At 40.3% G+C, this 20036-nt stretch overlaps 2 non-coding genes and 1 pseudogene across 2 annotated transcripts; 1 reads left to right on the top strand and 2 right to left on the bottom strand.

Annotated features, from left to right (window-relative positions):
• The first annotated feature begins 3819 nt into the window (after window positions 1-3819).
• TRNAS-UGA (transfer RNA serine (anticodon UGA)) lies at window positions 3820-3901 on the top strand. Its single transcript has one exon. It is a non-coding gene; the product is annotated as a tRNA-Ser (tRNA).
• A 7433-nt stretch (window positions 3902-11334) lies between these two features.
• Window positions 11335-11416, bottom strand: TRNAS-AGA (transfer RNA serine (anticodon AGA)). Its single transcript has one exon. It is a non-coding gene; the product is annotated as a tRNA-Ser (tRNA).
• Window positions 11417-17007: 5591 nt separating this feature from the next.
• On the bottom strand, window positions 17008-17749 carry LOC703098 (putative ribosome biogenesis protein RLP24 pseudogene; annotated as a pseudogene).
• Between the last annotated feature and the right edge of the window lie 2287 nt (window positions 17750-20036).

Below are 20036 nucleotides of genomic sequence, written 5' to 3'. Positions count from 1 at the left end.
ATAAAGAACGCTTTGCTCATTAGCATAAATCACTGTACTGAACTATAGCTCTCTTGGAAAGGCCAAATTCTCTGCCAGAAATTGTATTTGCTGTCAATGTTTCTTATTCTTTGGCATTAGTTAGATGATTATCATGCTGTTGTTTCAAACTGACAAGTAACACTTTATCCTTGGACCTGGGAGGACCCCTTCTTCTGACGTTCTGATGGAAGGAGACGAAGCAGGATGCATTTCCAGAGATCAAGCTTCCTGCTCCTTCAGGAGATGGGGATGCAGGAGACACCCGCAACAACAGGGACACACTCTAACATTCGCTGCAAATCTTTGACTTATAGTGACGATTTGAACAACCTCAAATGGCCATCGATGTTTGATGTTTAAAATAAATTTTGGAAAATCCATAGAATGGAAGCTTCTGCAAGTGATAAAAGGAATGAGATGTGCTTCTATAATGCTGATATGATATGTACTCCAGGATATTCTTTTAGCAAAATCACGTTAGTCACTAACATGTATATAAGACCTCACATTTTGCAAAATACTCTCATTTTATATCTGGCCTCATTTAGTCTTTACATCACAAATAAGGAAATGAGGGGCTAAAGTAAGTATGCAAACCTACACAGCACCTGAGAATTAGATTTAGATCAGTAACCTAGGCATCTTAGATGATGTTCACTGCTCTTTGCTCATGGACTCTATTTGTGCCTTCAGCATTATTTCTAAGTGCTCTACAGAAGCAATATCAACAAGATTTTAAACATGTTTCCCAGGTATCCATTTGTGAAACTAAACCGGTAAGCAGTGTATGCCAACAGTAAGCCTTAAAAGGGCGAGGCAATTGCCATCATCCAATATTTGTCAGTAAGCCAAACTGTAATTTCTCTATGTACCAGGATGTTACCTTTTAAGGAAGAGTACTCCACAAATATGAAATATGCAACGGGGGAAAAATTAGCTGATCCTGGTGTTAACCATTTTGTACTATCTGAAGCAAGAATCAACCTTATTAATTTAGCTAGATTTATCCTGACATTTATGTGTTTCCGTCTTTTTGCGTTTTTCCGTGCTGGACTCTCCCTAAGATTTTTGGAAACCTGGGTTCTGAATTCTTCCCTTTCCCTGGGCTCGAGTGGCTGGAGGCTTTGGCTCTTAGAAATGGTCTCGCGTCCTTCACCAGAACTTACGGGAATCATATTTGGCTGAAGAGTAGGAGACCTCTCCAGAGTCATATTTTCCAGTTAGGATAGAAACGAAGCCCCTCCTCACCTCGCAAGCCCGCGCCAGTCTGGTTTTAGCCGTTCCTTTGGAAGAGCAAGTCAGTTGAACGACATCGAAGAGACTCCTGATTTAGATTTTAACTGTACGTAAACGCAGATGACTCCCCACTCTCATGCCTTCCCTTATTTCCCGTTGCTTCTCCCACTGGCATTAACAGGCTTGAGGTTGCTCGGACTCTCAATTCAATACTCCCTTTCTGCGGGTTCGTGAGAATTAGATGTGAACGTGGTGTCCGCGGATATCAGCGACAGTGGGCAAGCTCCAGCGCCCAGGAACTTTGAGTCGCTTGTCTAGGAGTCCTGTATTAAATTGAAACACTAAGTACAATATTCTGGTTCTTGATGTGCTCTGAACGAGCTCTTTCACTCGTGAGGAGAGACCTGGACAAGACTGTGAAGACTGCTTCCCAGCGCTCCACGCATCCATTATGAGTTCACCGCAGGATTTTACCTGCAAAAATTTTGCCTAGATTAAGTCATGCTTACTGCCTCTTACTTTTGTCAGTGAACATTACGTCACAAACATTTTCCCAGAACTATTACAGTCTTCCAGCATGTCGTTTCTAGTGGCTTGGTAATGATCTATTACGCAGATGGAGCAACAATAATAATAAAGAACTCCCATTTTAATATCTATTTTTCACTATCACAATTAGAAATAAAAATAAAGGTTCCTGTGTAGTATATGTTTTCCTTTGGTTAAGCTTATTTCCTAGCTGGGTACAGTGGTTCACGCCTGTAATTCCAGAACTTTGGGAGGCGGAGATGGAAGTATGGCTTGAGACCAGGGGTTTGAACCAGGAGTTTAAGACCAGGCTGATCAACATAGCGAGGCGCCCCATTTCTATTTATAAAATATAAAACAAACAAACAAACAAATAAAAAGGTTATTTCTCTAGGAGAGTGCTTCTGAAAACTTCAGTGGGCATCAGAACCACCAGGATGGCTTGGGGTTTTTTTATTTTTATTTTTTTATTTTTATTTTTGAGACAGTCTTGCTCTGTCTCCCAAGCTAGAGTGCAGTGGTGCTATCTTGGCTCACTGCAACCTCCGCCTCCTAGGTTCAAGAGATTCTCCTACCTCAGCCTCCCTCGTAGCTGGGACTACAGGAGCGTGCCATCAAGCCCAGCTAATTTTTTTGTATTTTTGGTAGAGACAGGGTTTCATCGTGTTAGCCAGGGTGGTCTCAATCTGCCGACCTCATGATCCACCTGCCTCAGCCTCCCAAAGTGCTGGGATTACAGGCATGAGCCTCCGCGCCCGGCAGGATGGCTTGTTAAAACAGATTGCTAGACACCCTCCTCCTCCCCCGCGCCCCGCCCCCCTCACCCCCCCAACCTCCCCCCCGCCCACACACACACGCACCACACCACTCTAGTTTCTGATTCTGAGATCTGAGTTCAAGCCCAAGAATATGCATTTCTCCTAAGTTCCCAGGTGGTGCACAGGCTGCTGGGCGAGGACAACACTTTGCGAAGACTGCACAGGGACAAAGAATTTGAAAATAAATTTGCTGTGTCAAAGGTTACAAACCGTTTTTAGCAAGTGCCGCAGAAATAAGACCAAATAATATTTGCAAGACTACAACGAAGGGAACACATTTCTTACTATTTTAGAGGGAAAAACAAATGTGGGCGCGCTTTCACTGTCAGAGACATTGTCGGCCTCGGTCATAGAGATCACTTTCCCTGGAATTCGTAGACTTTCCCCCTGACTTTTGTCTAAAAAGAAATCTGATTTAAGTTTACCCTTATTATCCCACTCTGACAATACTGTAGTATCTGAAGCAAGAATCAACCTTATTAATTTAGCTAGATTTATCCTGACATTTACGTGTTTTCATCTTTTTGCGTTTTTCTGTGCTGGACTCTCCTTAAGATTTTTGGAAACCTGTGTTCTGAGTTCTTCCTTTTCCCTGGGCTCGGGTGGCTGAAGGCTTTGGCTCTTGGGAATGGTCTCGCATCCTTCACCAGACTGACGGGAATTACATTTACCTGAAGAGTCAGAGACCTCTCTAGAGTCATCTTTTCCAGTTAGGACAGAAACGAGCCCCCTCCTCAGCTCGCACGCCCGCGCCAGTCCGGTTTTAGCCGTTCTTTCGGAAGAGTAAGTCAGTTGACTGTTATCGAAGAGGCTCCTGATTTCTATTTTAACTGTACATAAACGCAGATGACCCCCCACTCTCGTGCCTTCCCTCATTTCTCGTTGCTTCTCCCATTGACATTGAGAGGCTTGAGGTTGCTTGGACTCTCAATTCAATACTCCTTTTTGCTGGTTCGTGAGAATTAGGTGTGAACGTGGTGTCCGCGGATTTCAGCGGCTAGTGGGCAAGTTCCAGCGCCCAGGCACTTTGAGTCTTTTGTCTAGGAGTCCTGTATTGAATTGCAATCCTAGGCACTAAGTTCTGGTTATTGATGTGCTCTAAATGAGCCCTTTCATTCGTGAGCAGAGGCCTTGACGAGACTGAAGACCAACTGCTTCCGAGCGCTCCACGCATCCATTATAAGTTCATCATAGCCGTCAACTAATATACAGGCGGGTAGTCGTGGCCGAGTGGTTAAGGCGATGGACTTGAAATCCATTGGGGTTTCCCCGCGCAGGTTCGAATCCTGCCGACTACGGTTTTACCAGGTACAGTTACCACCTTTCCTTAGGTTTCCTCAGCTAAATTAATCAAAACTTATCCAAATTCCTGTGCTCCATTTGCTGCTCTCCTAGGCAATCCTCCCACTGCATATTCAAATGATATCCTCTTTACTCAGTGAATGGAGACTACCTTATGTTGCAGTTACTTCAAAACTGGTATAAATCCCTCTGATCACAGCCAGCAAGACTTCAGCTTGTCCTGCACTAAATAGCATCTTTGTATCCTTATAACTACTGTCAACTCAAAAGAAGTCAGGATTCACAAAAAGCTTTACCACTAACAGGTAATTTTCATTAAATACTTAGTACGTTCCAAGACATGACTTAAGCACCAACAGCATATTTTCATCTGCATTTTACAGATGAAGAAACCACCCAATGTTACACAATGAAATGGTATTTTAACTGAGGACTTCCAGATGGGGTTGTGAATTCAAGTTCTATAAATTCCACTGGGGGCATCCCCCAAATTATCAGGTTGTTAGCAGATTCAAAGTTAGATTTATTAGTACCCAAAAGGGATAAATAGTAAGTCCTATTTTTCAAGTACTTACTACACATCACCATCAAGGTCTTTACATGGTTTGTAATTTGTAAACCCTCACAACATAGTCATTATACAGACTGGAAGGTCCACAGGCATATATATGTGGCCAAGGTCTCACAGTGAGACGGCGGTAAGTTATAACTTGAGTATCGCTTGATTTTGACTCCAAGACCACGGCACCCAACAGGGGTCTCAGTCTTCCACCTGTACCGGCAATTAACACCACCACCACCACCACCACCACCACCACCACCTATCTCTAAAATTCAGAGTTAGTTCACTGTTCTGACATCATTCTATTTCTGTTGGTAATGAGGCCACAAAGTGGTATGATTTTAGCCGTTGGGTTTAGCCTGGGGTGGGATATTGCTGCCCATGGGGTGTTTGACGCTTGAGTTATCTTTGATGTAGGGCATACCGCTCATCAGTCCACGGGAGTTTGTCTGGTTTTGAGCAGGGTGTTTCTTAACAGTTTTTAAAGAGCTTGCCAACACATTAGACCATTTAAGCTACTGAACACTGGAGCTTGATAGCAAAGAATACTTTTTCAACCAACAGGATTTGAATGCACAGTACAAGGCTGGTTTGAGAGAAAGTTAAAGACTATCTTGGCCCGAGAGATGGAAAGAAATTGTAGTTATGCTACATATATTAGAAGTGAGGTAAAAACAACGACAAAAAAAAAAAAAAAGAAAAGAAAAGAAAAGAAAAGCAACTCCACAAAGCAAAGAAATACAAAGTTGCCCAAATTTTGCATTCGTAGTCATTAAAATCTCAGCTCTCCTGCATAAAGACCCAAGAGCAGATTATTTTTATCAGCACTTCCCACTTCAGAGGACAAAAATGTTTCCGTGGACTTCACAAATTATTGAAAGAAACAATCCGTTCAGGACAGGTGCGATGGCTCACGCCTGTAATCCCAGTACTTTGGGAGATGGAGGCGGAAGGATAGCCTGAGCCCAGGAGGTCTTCGAGACCACCCTGGGCAAAATAGCGAAAACTCTGTCTCCCTCCAAAAAACAAACAAAAACAAACAAACAAAAATTTAGCCGGCTGTGGTGGTGCGCACCTGAAGTCCCAGCTACCTGGTATCACCTGAGCCTGGGGAGGTCGAGGCTGTAGTGAGCTGTGATCCTGGAAAGTGGATTCTATTCCACCTCCTCACCCAGAGGCAGGTATATTGGGACTTGCCTGGCTTCTTGGCCTTTTGACCAAGATCGAGTGTAATATCGGGAGTTGCAGGAATTCATGGAATATATCAGGCCGAAAATTGATTTTGGTAATTTACATAGAGAACGTTTTCCCTGGGGAAACGAAAGGTAGAGAAAATTTATACATATATCCTTGAGTAGGTTCCACCGAGACTTGACCTCGGATAGTTGGATTCAGAGTCCAGAGTGCTAACCATTACACCATGGAACCCCTCTTGGTACTGTTTACCCAACAATTGCTCATGCTGGGTTACAGGCTTTCTACTGCACGCATTTAATGTATCAAAGCAAAAATCTTTAGTTTATGCCCACTCACAACACCCTTTCAAAGAAAACCCTGGGGGATCTATTTATTTATTTTTGCCTATTAAATTGATCCACGAAGTCTCCCTTCCCCCTAACCCCCAATTAACTCAGAAACTTGGTGGTCCTGAGCCTTGCTTTCTTCATTAAGAAAAATTGAGCGACTTTTATACGTATCGGAACTGGACTGAACTTCTTCTATTGTTTCTGCAATTTAATGCTTAAAAGCTAGGTTAAGTGGGCTCTTATAGTCCCCCATAAAAACGGGGAAATTAAGTCTTGGAGAACTCATGTCTTGGGAAATTAAGTCTTGGAGAACTCGTGTCTTGTCTGCAACTCTGCTCAGTTTCAGACACGGGATATTTTTCTCCACATAGGTGAGTTATCAGGTTTACTGCCTCTAGGAAAACAACTTTTAATATCTTGATTCCAGGAAATTCACAAAATTATTGAAGGTTCCGTGAGATCGACTGAGAATTATTTAAAGTTGGCCTTCTCTCTATCATGTAAACTAGTTGTAACAATTAAGAAAAAAAATTACTCAAGTGAAATTAAGCATAAAGCTGCTAAACAAACATCTCTTCAAATTGAGGCTACGTGATTCACTAACCTCAATATTGTAAATTGGAGGCAAATCTGCACCCACGCATGAAGCTATAATTCTAGTCAAACCAGTTCCCTGTGTCTCTCGGGTCTCGGAGAGGTTATGATGATACAGTTTTGGGAGACTATAGACACAGCCATTTGTAGGACAGGTGGAGTCAGCTAGGTTAGGAACTAGGCTCATTTTAAAGCAGAGATTGATTGGAACCTTTACTGCAGCTTCTACTCAGCATCATCCGGAGTTTCTCATAAGATAAATTGTACTTGAATTATATTTTCATCATTTATTTTGAGGAAGGAAACATGTAAAAGTATGTCTAAATGAAAGTATTTATTTGAAGTCCCAATGGATATTCTAAAGCCTGTATAAATTGAACTCAGATTTTTTTCTCCTAGGCTTTTCTTATTGCAGTTGTTCGCTTGGAGGTAGTGTCTGGTATTTCCAAATTATAGCTGTTACATAAGTCATGCTGTATCCAGAATTTCTGGCTTCTAGGACATAAAGAGATAGAGAGGCCACGCACGGTGGCTCACGCCTGTAATCCCAACACTTTGGGAGGCCAAGGCAGGCGGTTCCAGAGGTCAGGAGTTCGAGACCAGCCTGACCAACATGATGAAACCCCGTCTCTACTAAAAACACAAAAATTAGCTGGGCGTGGTGGCGCACGCCTGTAATCCCAGCTACTCAGGAGGCTGAGGCAGAATTGCTTGGACCCGGGAGGTGGAGGTTGCAGTGAGCCGAGATCATTCCACTGCACTCCAACCTGGGTGAGATAGTGCCACTGCACTCCAGCCTGGGCAACAGAGCGAGACTCCACCTCAAAAAAAAAAAAAAAAAAAAAAAAAGACATGGAGAAAAAAAAAAAAAAAATCCCGGAGTTCGTGGAAGTAAAAGGAGCAGATAAAACCACAATTATAGTGTAATACTTTAGTGTAATATATCTCTCTGAAAAACTAATAAAAACGTAAATGGAAAAATAACTGCAAAGAAAAGTAATGCAGTTCATATAACATACCTATATAGAGAACAGTGCACATATCGACTTCAGGATTCAAACTTTTTTCAGACACACATCAAATTTTCTCAAATTTGACATTTTACCAGACCACGAAGCAATGCTCCAGAAACATAACAGGGTTAGATACATGCTATTATTTCACAGCAATAAAATTGTGCCAGAAATCAAAACAGGAAAATTAAAAATCATATTTATTTGCAAAATGATAAAACACTTCTAAATAATTCATGACTTTAAAAATATCCATCAAAATTAGGACCTATTTTTAAATAAGTGATAATAAAAATAGTACATATCAAAATACGTAGTATGTAGCTAGAAATGCATTAAGAAATCCATAAATACTATAGTATATAAATAAAATAAGATTAGTGATCTAAGCATGTATTACATGAAATTAGTGACCAATCAGTAATTTACTCCCAAGAGAATTATAGAGAAAGGAATAATGAGGCAAAGAGCAGATATTAATGCATTATTAATGCAAAGAGCAGACATTAATACGAAATAGAGATGATCAGCAAAGTCAATAAAGTGGCCATCTTTTTATTTTTTTTATTTTTATTGTGATAAAATATACAAAACATAAAAGTTACAACTTCAACCATTTGTACAGTTAAGTGGCATTAAGTATGTTGCATTATTGTGCAACTATCCCCACCATCTATCTCCAGAACTTTTTATATCTTCCCTATACCTGTTAACCAGTAAGTCCCCATTTCTCCTGCATTTTTAGTAACAATAATATCAGGTTTTTGGAAAGAGATTGATAAATTCAGTAAAAAATAATATGAAAGTGAAAAGGACCAAAGTAGCCTAACTCATCTTGAAAAAGGAAAGCAAAATCAGAAGACTTACTTTACCAAACAGAAAGATAGAAAGGTAACGTAATTTTTAAAAACATGACATTGCCCAAAGATAGACAATCACTACACAGAATACAGTCTTTGAATAGATGATAAATATGTAGAAGAAAAAAAAGTGATCAGATGATTATCTACAAGCAAAAAAATTAAATTTACCTTTTTCGCATTATCCACTAAGTCAATTCCAGATTGACTGTAGATCTGAATATGAAAGTAAGCAAACAAAGCTTGTAGAATACAACATCGGGAAACATCTTTAGACTTTGACCCAAGGAAATATTTTCTAGACTTGATGCTAAAAGTGTTAGTCATAAAGGGCAATCCTTCCCATGTAGATCTTCAAGTCCTTCAGTTTTGAGAATTTTTCTTATATTTCTTGATAAAATTATTCTCCATTTTTCCTTTGTCTTGCTGGAACTCCCAGTAATCAGATGATACTGAATCTCTGGAATGGGTTGTTCAATCTTCTTTCCACTACTGTTTTCCATCTTTGATGTTTTCCTACTGTTTTTGAAGTAATTCTAAACTGTAACTTCCAAATTTTTCATTAAATGTTTTTCCTTTCCCCGCTACTTTATTTCTAGGAGATCTTGTTTTATTATCATAAAAAAAGTATCTCAAGTTCCTATTTCCAGGTGAGATGAAGTGTGTTTTACCATTTTTCTCCTATCAAATAACGCTATAAGTTATGGGCAGAATGCATGAGATAACTATTTGAAGACTCTGATAATAAAAGAGTAAATAAAAGAGTGTAAGGATGGAAAAATAACCAGAATTACCCTGTGTATTCTCCCCAAATTGATTATAGATGTAATGCAATTGCTATCAAAATTCCAGTAGAATTTCTTGGAGACAGAGAAAAGCTGATTCTAAAATTTCTATGGATAGACAAAAGAATTAGAATAGCTAAATCAATTTTGAAAAAATGCAGTGAAAAATCACATTACCTGGTTTTAAGATTTCATACAAACTTCAGTAATCAAGATAGTAAGGTATTGGCAGAAATATAAACATGTATATCTACTGATCAGGACAGAGATTCCAGAAATAAACTACACAAATATGGCTAATTGGTTTTTGACAAAGGTGCAAATAAAATAAATGAAGAAACTAAAATTGTTCAACAAATAATATTGGGACAATAGGCTATCCATATGCAAAGGAAAGAAGGAAAGCTGAGAAAAGGAGAGAAAGAAATGAAGGAAAAAAAACGTAAGGAAGGCCTGGAAGGAAGAAGTGGAAGGAAAAGTGGAAGGAAGAAAGAAAAGCAATCCTAACATAAATCTCACAATTTATACAAAAATTAACTAAAAATTGATCATACATGCAAATGTAAACATAAAACTATAAAATTGTTAAAACATAACAATATCCACATGACCTTGAGTTGGGTGATGAGTTCTTAGATATGGCACTTTCCAAAAGAGAAAAAAGAAATACATTGGACTTAATCAATTTTTAACACATTTGCTCTGCAAAAGAAACCGTTAAGACACTGAAAAAAATAAAGACTGGCAGAAAATATTTGTAAGTCGTGTATCTGATAGAGGAATTGTATATAGAATATATAAACAATCCTTAAAACTCAACAATAAGAAAACAACGCAATAAAAATTGGGTAAAGGCATAAATACTTTACCAAAGAGAGTATAAGGATGGCAAATAAGCACACAAAAAGATATTTGACATCATTAGCCATTATGAAATACAACTTGTTTTTTTTTTTTCACAATTGCCCCAAACTGGAAACAAATGTCACACAACACAAATGTCCTTCCATGAGTGCATAAACTGTGGTACATTCGTGCAATGGAATTCTTTTCAAGAGGAAAAAGGAATGAAATTTTGATATTTGTAACAACTAGGAAAAATCTTTTATTATTATTACTATTACTATTATTTTTTGTGTGTGTGACGGAGTCTCGCTCTGTCGCCCAGGCTGGAGTGCAGTGGCGCGATCTCGGCTCACTGCAAGCTCCGCCTCCCGGGTTCCCGCCATTCTCCTGCCTCAGCCTCCCGAGTAGCTGGGACTACAGGCGCCAGCCACCACGCCCGGCTAATTTTTTGTATCTTTAGTAGAGACGGGGTTTCACCGTGTTAGCCAGGATGGTCTTGATCTCCTGACCTCGTGATCCGCCCGCCTCGGCCTCCCAAAGGGCTGGGATTACAGGCGTGAGCCACCGCTTCCGGCCGACTTGGGTAAATCTCAAGGCATTATGCTAAGTAAAGGAAGCTAATCTCAAAAAGTTGCATACTGTATGATTCCATTTCTACGACATTTTCCAAAAGGCCAAAATGTACAAATGGAAAACGTATTTACGATTGTCAGCTGCTATGTCTGGGATTTGGATGAGACTATAAAGGAACAGTGCTAGGGAGGCTTATGGATTGATAGAACTGATGTGTATCCTGATATGGTAATGACTATGTGTATATACATATAAGTGCTTTTTAAAAGTCAATTTTACTTAATAATTTTTAAAAATACAGATAGCTCCCATTTGTGGCATAGACTGTATACACTCCATGGTTTCTCTGAGAAACACTTTCACCAAGCTCTTGAAAGAGCTTACTTTGAGCAGGGTTTGGAGGAAAGAAAACCCGGTGAGACCCTGGAGCACTGCACATTGCCAGTGAAGGAGGATTACTGAGGTTACTAGTTCATTAAGTAAACGAACTAGCGACATTTTGACAGCAAACACATACACCGCCAGGGTAGAATTAGAGAGGGGCGAACGATGATATAAGTACTCCTGTACGTTCCGTCTTACATTAACCAGAGGGGAGAAAGATGATACAAGTGCTCCTGTACTTTTCGTATTACATTAACCTGACCCCATTTTAGGGTAAAATTTCAAACGTAGTCGGCAGGATTCGAACCTGCGCGGGGAGACCCCAATGGATTTCTAGTCCATCGCCTTAACCACTCGGCCACGACTACAGACATGGCAACCAGACTACAGACATGACAGAACTTTGGAAGAACTAAGATGACCATATCCACCACACAAGCATCTTTATTTCGAACAAACCGGATCAATTCAACAACCAGCTCCCCTGGGGACAAATTTGCCTCCTTGCTGGAGTCCTCGAAACTGAAAACAAATTTACTCACCAAGGAGGTGGAGCCAGGCCTTAATCCTACTTTTAAACCTGGGACCTTCTGCTAGACTATGGGACCTTCTGCTAGAACCCCCAGGAGACCAGCCTCCTGGCTGAATGACACTGTTGCTTAATGGATTTCAGAGAAGGAAATGCTCCCTCGTGTGGGGAAAAGAAGGAGAGATCAGACTGTTACTGTGTCTATGCAGAAAGTAGACATAAGAGACTCCATTTTGTTCCGTATTAAGAAAAATTTTTCTGCCTTGAGATGCTGCTAATCTGTAACCCTAGCCCCAATCCTGTGCTAGCAGAGACATGCGCTGTGTTGACTCCAGGTTTAATGGATTTAGGGCTATGCAGGATGTGTTTCGTTAAAAAAGTGCTTGAAGGCAGTATACATGTTAAAAAGTCATCACCATTCTCTAATCTCAAGTACCTAGGGACACAATACACTGCGGAAGGCCGCAGGGACCTCTGCCTAGGAAAGCCAGGTATTGTCCAAGATTTTTCCCCTTGTGATAGCCTGAGATATGGCCTCTTGGGAAGGGAAAGACCTGACCGTTCCCCAGCCCGACATCCGTAAAGAGTCTGTGCTGAGGAGGATTAGTAAAAGAGGAAGGCCTCTTTGCAGTTGAGGTAAGAGGAAGGCATCTGTCTCCTGCTCGTCCCTGGGAATGGAATGTCTCAGTGTAAAACCCGATTCTATGTTCTATTTACTGAGATAGGAGAACACCACCCTAGAACTAGAGGTGAGACGTGCTAGCGGCAATACTGCTCTTTATTGCACCAAGTTGTTTGTATACGTACTTATCAAGGCACAGCACCTTTCCTTAAACTTATTTATGACGCAGAGACCTTTGTTCACACGTTTTCCTGCTGACCCTTTCCCCACTATTACCCTATTGTCCTGCCACATCTCTCCGAGATGCTAAGATCAATAAATACTGAGGGAACTCAGAGACCAGTGCCGGCGCGGGTCCTCCGTATGCTGAGCGCCGGTCCCCTGGGCCCACTTTTCTTTCTCCATACTTTGTCTCTGTGTCTCTTTTTTTTCTCAAGTCGCTCGTCCCACCTGACGAGAAACGCCCACAGGTGTGGAGGGGCTGGCCACCCCTTCACCCTCAGCTAAGCTGAGGGAGAAAAAAACGATACAGAAAACCTCTGGATCTTATCACTTGGTGTCCCTAAGCCCCAAAATGTAAACCTAAAATATTTATTTCATTATGTTTGGGAAATTGTTTTGCAAATGACAATGCGCTTTCACTTTCCAGACGGGTTAAGAAGAAATTTGCAAGTAAAGCTGGCCCATGAGTTCTTTTCCTGTGAAATCCTAGATCCTAATAGATCCTAGTTTACTTTCTAAAAAATTGACTTCTTGGTTTAATTTTGTGAACAATGCAATGGTTGATCAAACCAAATTTAACCAATAAAGCACATTTCCAGTTCTCTTTTTACATTTGCAACTCACCAGTTCCTTTAGCAGAATGTCCAGATGCTCTATAGAAATGAAATGAAAAAAACAAAAACAAACAAAAAACGATAAATGTGGATGCCAGATCCCAAGATGCGTAGATGTGCAGGTCTCATTTCATGGTCAGAAAAATGTTAATGGGCAAAATGAATTTGATGCATCTTGAGAAAGCTAATTGTTTGGTTTTAATATATTATATTTAACCAAAAGTAACAAAGTGCCTTTTACATAGCATTCTATTTAATTCATGTATCACTGAGAAAGGTTTTTTTTCCAGAAAACTAAATCTTTTTCAAGATCAAATAATTTCCTTTTATATGTACCCAGAGAAGTTTAACTATGTCATGACTGATAAACAGAATAAATGTGGTCATGGAAAGTAAGAATGCATCACACTTACTTTCTATATATAGATCTTTATACAGAACCAGAGCATTACTTATGTGTTTTTCTACTGGCCATCTTTGGAAAATGTCCAGTCATTTGCTTTAAAATATTGTTTAATGTATTTCAAATCTTTATTTTCAGCTGGGCCCTAATGTTTTTGTATTTTTAGTACAGATGGGGTTTCACCATGTTGGCCAGGCTGGTCTCAAACCCCTGACCTCAAGTGATGCGCCCCCCTCGGCCTCTCAAAGTGCTTTGATTACAGGCATGAGCCACCAGGCCCAGCCTCAACTGCACTTTTGAATACATAGTAATCCTTTGAGCTAGGGAAGAAGCAGCCCAAGTTAATGCCATCAGAGTCACAGTCCCAGATGATGAGAAAATGAGAGTCAAACCACACTTAATTGGAAAGAAATTGGATTTTTAAAAATCTACAAGCAAAACTGAATCCACTAAAAATTAGATAGTTCAAATTTCTTTTCTTTTCTTTTCTTTTTTTGAGGCGGAGTCTTGCTCTGTTGCCAGACTGGAGTGCAGTGGCGATCTCGGCTCACTGAACCTCCATCTCCTGGGTTCAAGCGATTTTTGTGCCTCAGCCTCCCGAGTAGCGCCCACCACCACGCCCAGCTAATTTTTGTAGTTTTAGTAGAGACGGGGTTTCACTATGTTGGCCAGGACGGTCTCTATCTCCTGACCTCGTGATCCGCCCACCTGGGCCTCCCAAAGTGCTGGGATTACAGGTGTGAGCCACCACGCCCAGCCTCAAATTTCATGTTAGTAAGAATTATGTCAAATGCCTCCCTTCTGCAGCCTAGAGACCACAGAGGGAAATTCTTTGATGTAATCTGTACCCTCTCTACCTTGTCCATCACTTTAGAGAATGAGAGCCTTTCTGTGGGCTTCATAAAATACTCAGTAAAAAGCAAAAGTAGATTTGGAGGCTTATTGTCTGGTTTTCAATTCTGAAGAAGGAAGGGTGGGAGAAACGTTCCTGGTGAGAGGAAAGAGATGGAACATCCCTAGTCACAGAAGCTCCCAGTGCCAGCCAACTGCTCTGGCTCAGCCAGAGTCCCTTGAAAATCAATCTCTCTCTGTCTCTCTCTCTCTCTCTCTCTCTTGCTCTCTCTCTCTCTCTGTGTGTGTGTGTGTGCGCGCCCCTCTCTCTCTTTTCCTCTCCCTTTCCCTCTTTCCTATTGTCAGTCAAGAGCATCTTCATTAGAAGTTTATGAGATGTTAGTTTATGAGAATATATTAGGATATCCTTCCGTGAGATGATCACCCAATCTAGATGATTCTACAAAATTGTGTTTATTAATTTTGGGAAGTAGATGGAATATTACATAACCAAACTAGCGTTTCAGACTGGCCATGATATATTAACATTTGTATTATTGCTGATTATAACTAAAGTGGCAGGAGCAAGAACCATACCTCATATGTTCAGTTAAAAGAAATTGGTGATCTAAGATAATGAATTAAGTTCTTTTTTATTGGTGTTTTACGTATCTTGGCAAAGTAGTGCTTCCAAGTCTATTCTTTTCAGGAAAACCAGTGCCCTTGGAGGGAAAGAGAAGGGTCTGATAAAACACTCTCCAGAATGATGTAGATACAGTCTTTTGGTGTGGGGGTTGGGGGGCTCAGAAAGTAAGCCGTTATCGGAGAGGATCGTGGGGACAAGAAACAATTTGACTAAACAACAGTATGAGGAAGGGATGAGGATAATGAGGCCTAAGGAAACGAAATAAACTTGAACATCAAGCAACTGGTAGGGAACGAGTCTGAATTGTACCTATCTATATCCGGCAGCCAATGCCCCCACCCCAATCACCATGATTCTACTCTGCCTTTAATAGTATTTTATGCATATTTTATACTAGCTATAGTAGTTTACTGCCAAATCAAATATTATAGACAAATAAAACAAGAAAAAATCTCCACCTTTTGAGAGTTTGCCCACACAGAAAATCGTCTGTACTAAAAGATTTACAATTAGTATTTGGAGTGTTTGGATTCTCTCCCGTAAAAAAAACAAAAATCTTGAAGCTATTAAGTAGAGAGAACTACTGTGTTACAGAATGGAGAATGAACAGTGAATGAAAATTGTTTACCGTCGCCAAGGTTTAGTACCTTGTAAAAAGTAAAAAAGAAATCACTTATAACTCAGAAGTGTTTACCAAGTGATTACCAAGGCAAAGAGATTTCTCCTAATTCTTAGTCTTATATATACCTCATATTCTATGTCATATAATATATATCACTTTACATTTACTTCCAATGCTTTTCCTTCGTCCATAAGAAAAAAATAAAGGGAATAACTTATGAGAGGGAGGGAAGAGGAAGTCTAGATTGTGAAGAAAACTGAAGGAAGACGTCTTCTGGGGACGCGAGGAGGCAGCGGCACTCAAAAGCGTCTTCTGGGGACGCGAGGAGGCAGCGGCACTCAAAAGGAGTGTGGATTAATGCTCAGTATACCTGTCATGGGGGGCAGTTAAAATACTGAGAGAGGACTGTACAAGGGACCTTAAGCGTTTCTCAAGGGCACCCTCTTCATTTATCTTCATTTGAAAATTAATTTGTAAGAGAAACAAGTCAGCACCGCGGTAAATTGGCTGGAAAACATTTCAGCAGCCTGGTGCTGCTGGTAGATTTACCTCCCATCTTCTCATTCCTTAGGTTCCCTGAAGTCTCTCCAAGGAATTGAGGGCTCCATGGGCAGTGTGGTCCGTGGAAGAAACCGAGTTCTGAGAAAGCGATGCCGGCCGGGAGGAGAGAGGGGAATGGGAAGCGAGTGTGCCCCGAAACCTGCGATAAGTAACCTGGGCTTCGAGGCTCTAGGGATGCAAGAACTTTTCCCCTCAGCTCAATCTTCATTTCCGGTTTAAAACTCCTTTCTGCATTGCTTTTTTTTTTGTTTTGTTTGTTTGTTTGTTTGTTTTTTGTTTTTTGTTTTACTTTTTAAATGGTTTTATTTTATGTACAAATAATGAACATACATTGTATCCATAAATTCTACTTTCCAAAAACAGGAGCTTTTTAAAAGAAAACCACATAATAACTTTTAAAAGGCACTGGGATTCCTCTGCTTCTAGATCGTTGCTGGGCTAGAAAAATAAAGTTTGTTCTACCAGGAATCACAAGTGAGAACTGAATATTCTCCAAAGTGGAAACTCTAGAGTGTAGTGTCACTCCAGGCAAATATTATTCAGTTCTCATCCCCAACATCCACAACTACCTATCAGAAGGGTTAAACCAGGTCAAAACAGTCCAGCATAATTCAGGCTTCATCAAACAATGTCATTATGCTCTTCTAAGATGCAAACAAACCAAAACAAGAAATACTAAAATAAAAATAATATCTGACACTGCCATACAAATTGTTAGTTCCTTTTTGTATCTCCCCCTTCTATAACATTAACAAAGGGAATACTTTACTGCAAATAATATTTTATTTTATACATCACTAGCCATAAATTTTTGCCATTAGTTACTATACAAATGCTGCCTACTGCCATTATCCAAATGCCACAACCATTTTACATCCACAATTCACTTCTATAGTTACAAGTAGAATTTTCATGATTTACTTAAGTACATCTATCAGTGAAGATTTAACACTGAGATGCAATCTAACATCTGTAATATCTGATGTTATGTAGATGGCAATGTAGGAAAGATATATTTTAATCGCTTTTCATTTAAGTGACCTTATGTAAAAAATAAAATAATTTAGCAGTTCCAAGTATCCAAAGGGCATTTTCAAATGTACACAAAAGAAATGGTTACAGAAATTTTTAAGGAGCATCTTCCATGTCCATATCCTCTTGTAACTGCTGTACCATTTTCTCTTCCAACTGCTTCCCTTTGCCTGCAAGAGGGGCTGGGATAACATGGATGTTTTGCTTGACTTCTTTGATTTCCTGAACTTTCTGTAGCTCTTTATTTTTCTTCAATCTGTTCATTTTAAATTTAGCTTGGCGTTTCTGTTTGATCTCTTCAACTCTCTTCATTGCATTAATAATTTTATTCCATAGCTCTCGCTGGCATTTGATAGGTTCATTTCTACGTTTTTCAAATTCAAATGAATTATCCACTCTAAGTTATTTACCAGCTGCTTTCCGGAATGCTTTGGTCCACGAGGATTGTGCTTCTTTTTAAAGTTTTTATGACATTTAGATTTGCAAAATCTGAACACCTTGCAATCGTTGCGGACGAACATCATGCCATATCCAGGCTAGATGGGCCCTGAACAGAAATAACACTTCTCAATATGCATGTTGAACCCGCGTGGGACCCCACCAAACAAACGCCAAGCTTGAGAGGAAGTCTGCCTTGCGTTTTTGCAAACAGTTCAGAGTTCGTATTTTGCTTTGTTTTGCGTTCTGCAGGTTTCAGAATTAATTACAGTATTTTCTTTTCTGGATGCGACATAAAGTTGGGAGGTCATCGGGCCAGAGAAGTTCCTCACTGTCTATTGTTAAGTAGCGTATGGGGACGAATGAATGACCTTAAGGTCTTAACCCTAGGATTCGATCTCGCCCTGGAGGCATGGAATCTAACCCTCCAGTGACGGTCGTATTTGTTTCTGTCACGTTGCACCAAGCCATCTTTGGGTCGCGGATCACCTGAGACTTCTTCTCTTCCCTCCACATTTCTCCTCCCGTTTCTCAGACCACAAATGCTCGCCCGTTCCACAATGCCAAACTTGGATTCTCCCGCGCTTGAGCGTCACCTTCAACGACTTCATTCCTTTCTGTCCAGGACGACAAGAAGAAACTTAATTGACCTCCCCTAACGGAGCAAGTACTGCTGGGCCACACTGTCTCAACGAAAGGCGGAAAAGCAAAGAAAATGGTGTTTTTACATCTCAGCCCAAACAGCTGCTAAAAGAAAATTCCCAAGTTAGAAAACCTGGGAGCATTCTAAAGCCACCTGGACGCAGTAAATTTGTGCCACAAGGTCATCGTTTGCTCTGTGAGCTTGTTGACAAAACACACGAAACTCGTTCTTAAACACAAACGAGAAAGACAGACATGAAAAAGAACAAACAAGAAAGGCTTATCTTTCGAGAGAAAACTCTAGACTGGAGCTAGAGGAAAGGGACTTACGGGACTCGGATATGTATTAAAAATACCATCCAACGTCAAATGTTGGAAGTTCCTCAAATTCCATTCTGTGAAATCAACTGTCCCAAGCATGGAATTGGAGAGGCCAGATTAAATGAGATATGGATTTTGATCCTTGGTCAAACTATTCTTTTTTCCCCCACTTGTACATTTTTAATAACATGAAAGCTATGAAACATGCAAAAACACAAAATGAACTTAGTATCCCTTTTACACCCTAATATTAGTGGAGGCAATGAACACACAACTAAAGCAATAAAATGTCATAGGAAAACAAGAAGGGAAGGGCCCAAGCTTGATCAGAGAAACCCAACAATTGCTAAAATATCAGTGCAGCATTTAGTGAAGTCCCTTCTGCCAGTGGCTCCCGTATGTCCATATCTTGGAATTCTTTTGGCTGGTGCTTCAAGAACAGACCATGGACCTGGCCTCCTAACTTCCCCAAAGTAATTCCTGCAGAAGACTATGGGAAAGGCTTCTTTGTGATCTTCTTTGTTTGGAATGATGGAAAACATGAGAAATGAAAGGCATCCTCTCATCCCCAGAACACCACCATCATAGTGAGGATAATGACTCAATGGAGTTTCTTTTTTTAATTATATTTTATGTTTTTCTAATAACCTTAACATATACATTTTTTTTCTAAAAACCCTAAAATGGAAGTTTCAAATTTGCATAGCGCTTTATACTTTTTCAAAGCATTTTCACGCTATTTTATTTTATTTTATTTGTTTGAGATGGTGTCTGGCTCTGTCGCCCAGGTTGGAGTGCAGTGGTGCCATCTCTGCTCACTGCAACCTCTGCCTCCCAGGTTCAAGCGATCCTCCTGCCTCAGCCTCCCAAGTAGCTGGAGCTATAGGCGTGCACCACCGTGCCCAGCTAATTTTTGTATTTTTAAGTAGAGATGGGGTTTCACCATGTTGGCCAGGCTGGTCTCGAACTCCCGACCTCAAGTGATCTGCTCGCCTCGGCCTCCCAAATTGCTGGGATTACAGGCATGAGCCACAGCGCCCGGCCTTGTGTATGGTATTTTAATCAGGTATTTAATCCTGTTGTCACCTTCTCGGACTTCTCACTCTCCATATCCAGGCTACTTGTCAGTTCACAATGCAATCTAACTATAGATATAGTTTTCAAAAGGAGAAAAATACAAATCCTTTTTTGACAAGTACATAAAGATACAAAAATAATTGTGGCACTCTTCTTTATTGCTTGTTTATGGATGTCTTTCCCAGATGAAAACACACTGCTGGAGAATAATCTTGCTGGAATAATTCCCCAGTCCTGCTGGGGAATAATCCATTGAACTGTTATTTCTTTGTACACAGAAACAGAATATTCCTTAGTAATAGCATGACCCTCACACCAGAAAATTATTTGCTAAATATTTCCCACTGTCTTCCAGCTTGATCTGTCAATTTTTCCCAGACATAAAGTATCTGGGCTGGTACAATAAAACACAGTAAACTAAAAAAGAT

The sequence above is a fragment of the Macaca mulatta genome, chromosome 4 (genome assembly GCF_049350105.2).
Source record: "Macaca mulatta isolate MMU2019108-1 chromosome 4, T2T-MMU8v2.0, whole genome shotgun sequence".
Lineage (NCBI taxonomy): Eukaryota > Metazoa > Chordata > Mammalia > Primates > Cercopithecidae > Macaca > Macaca mulatta.
Note: the sequence above shows the minus strand (reverse complement) of the source record. Positions and strands in the feature narration are given on the sequence as shown.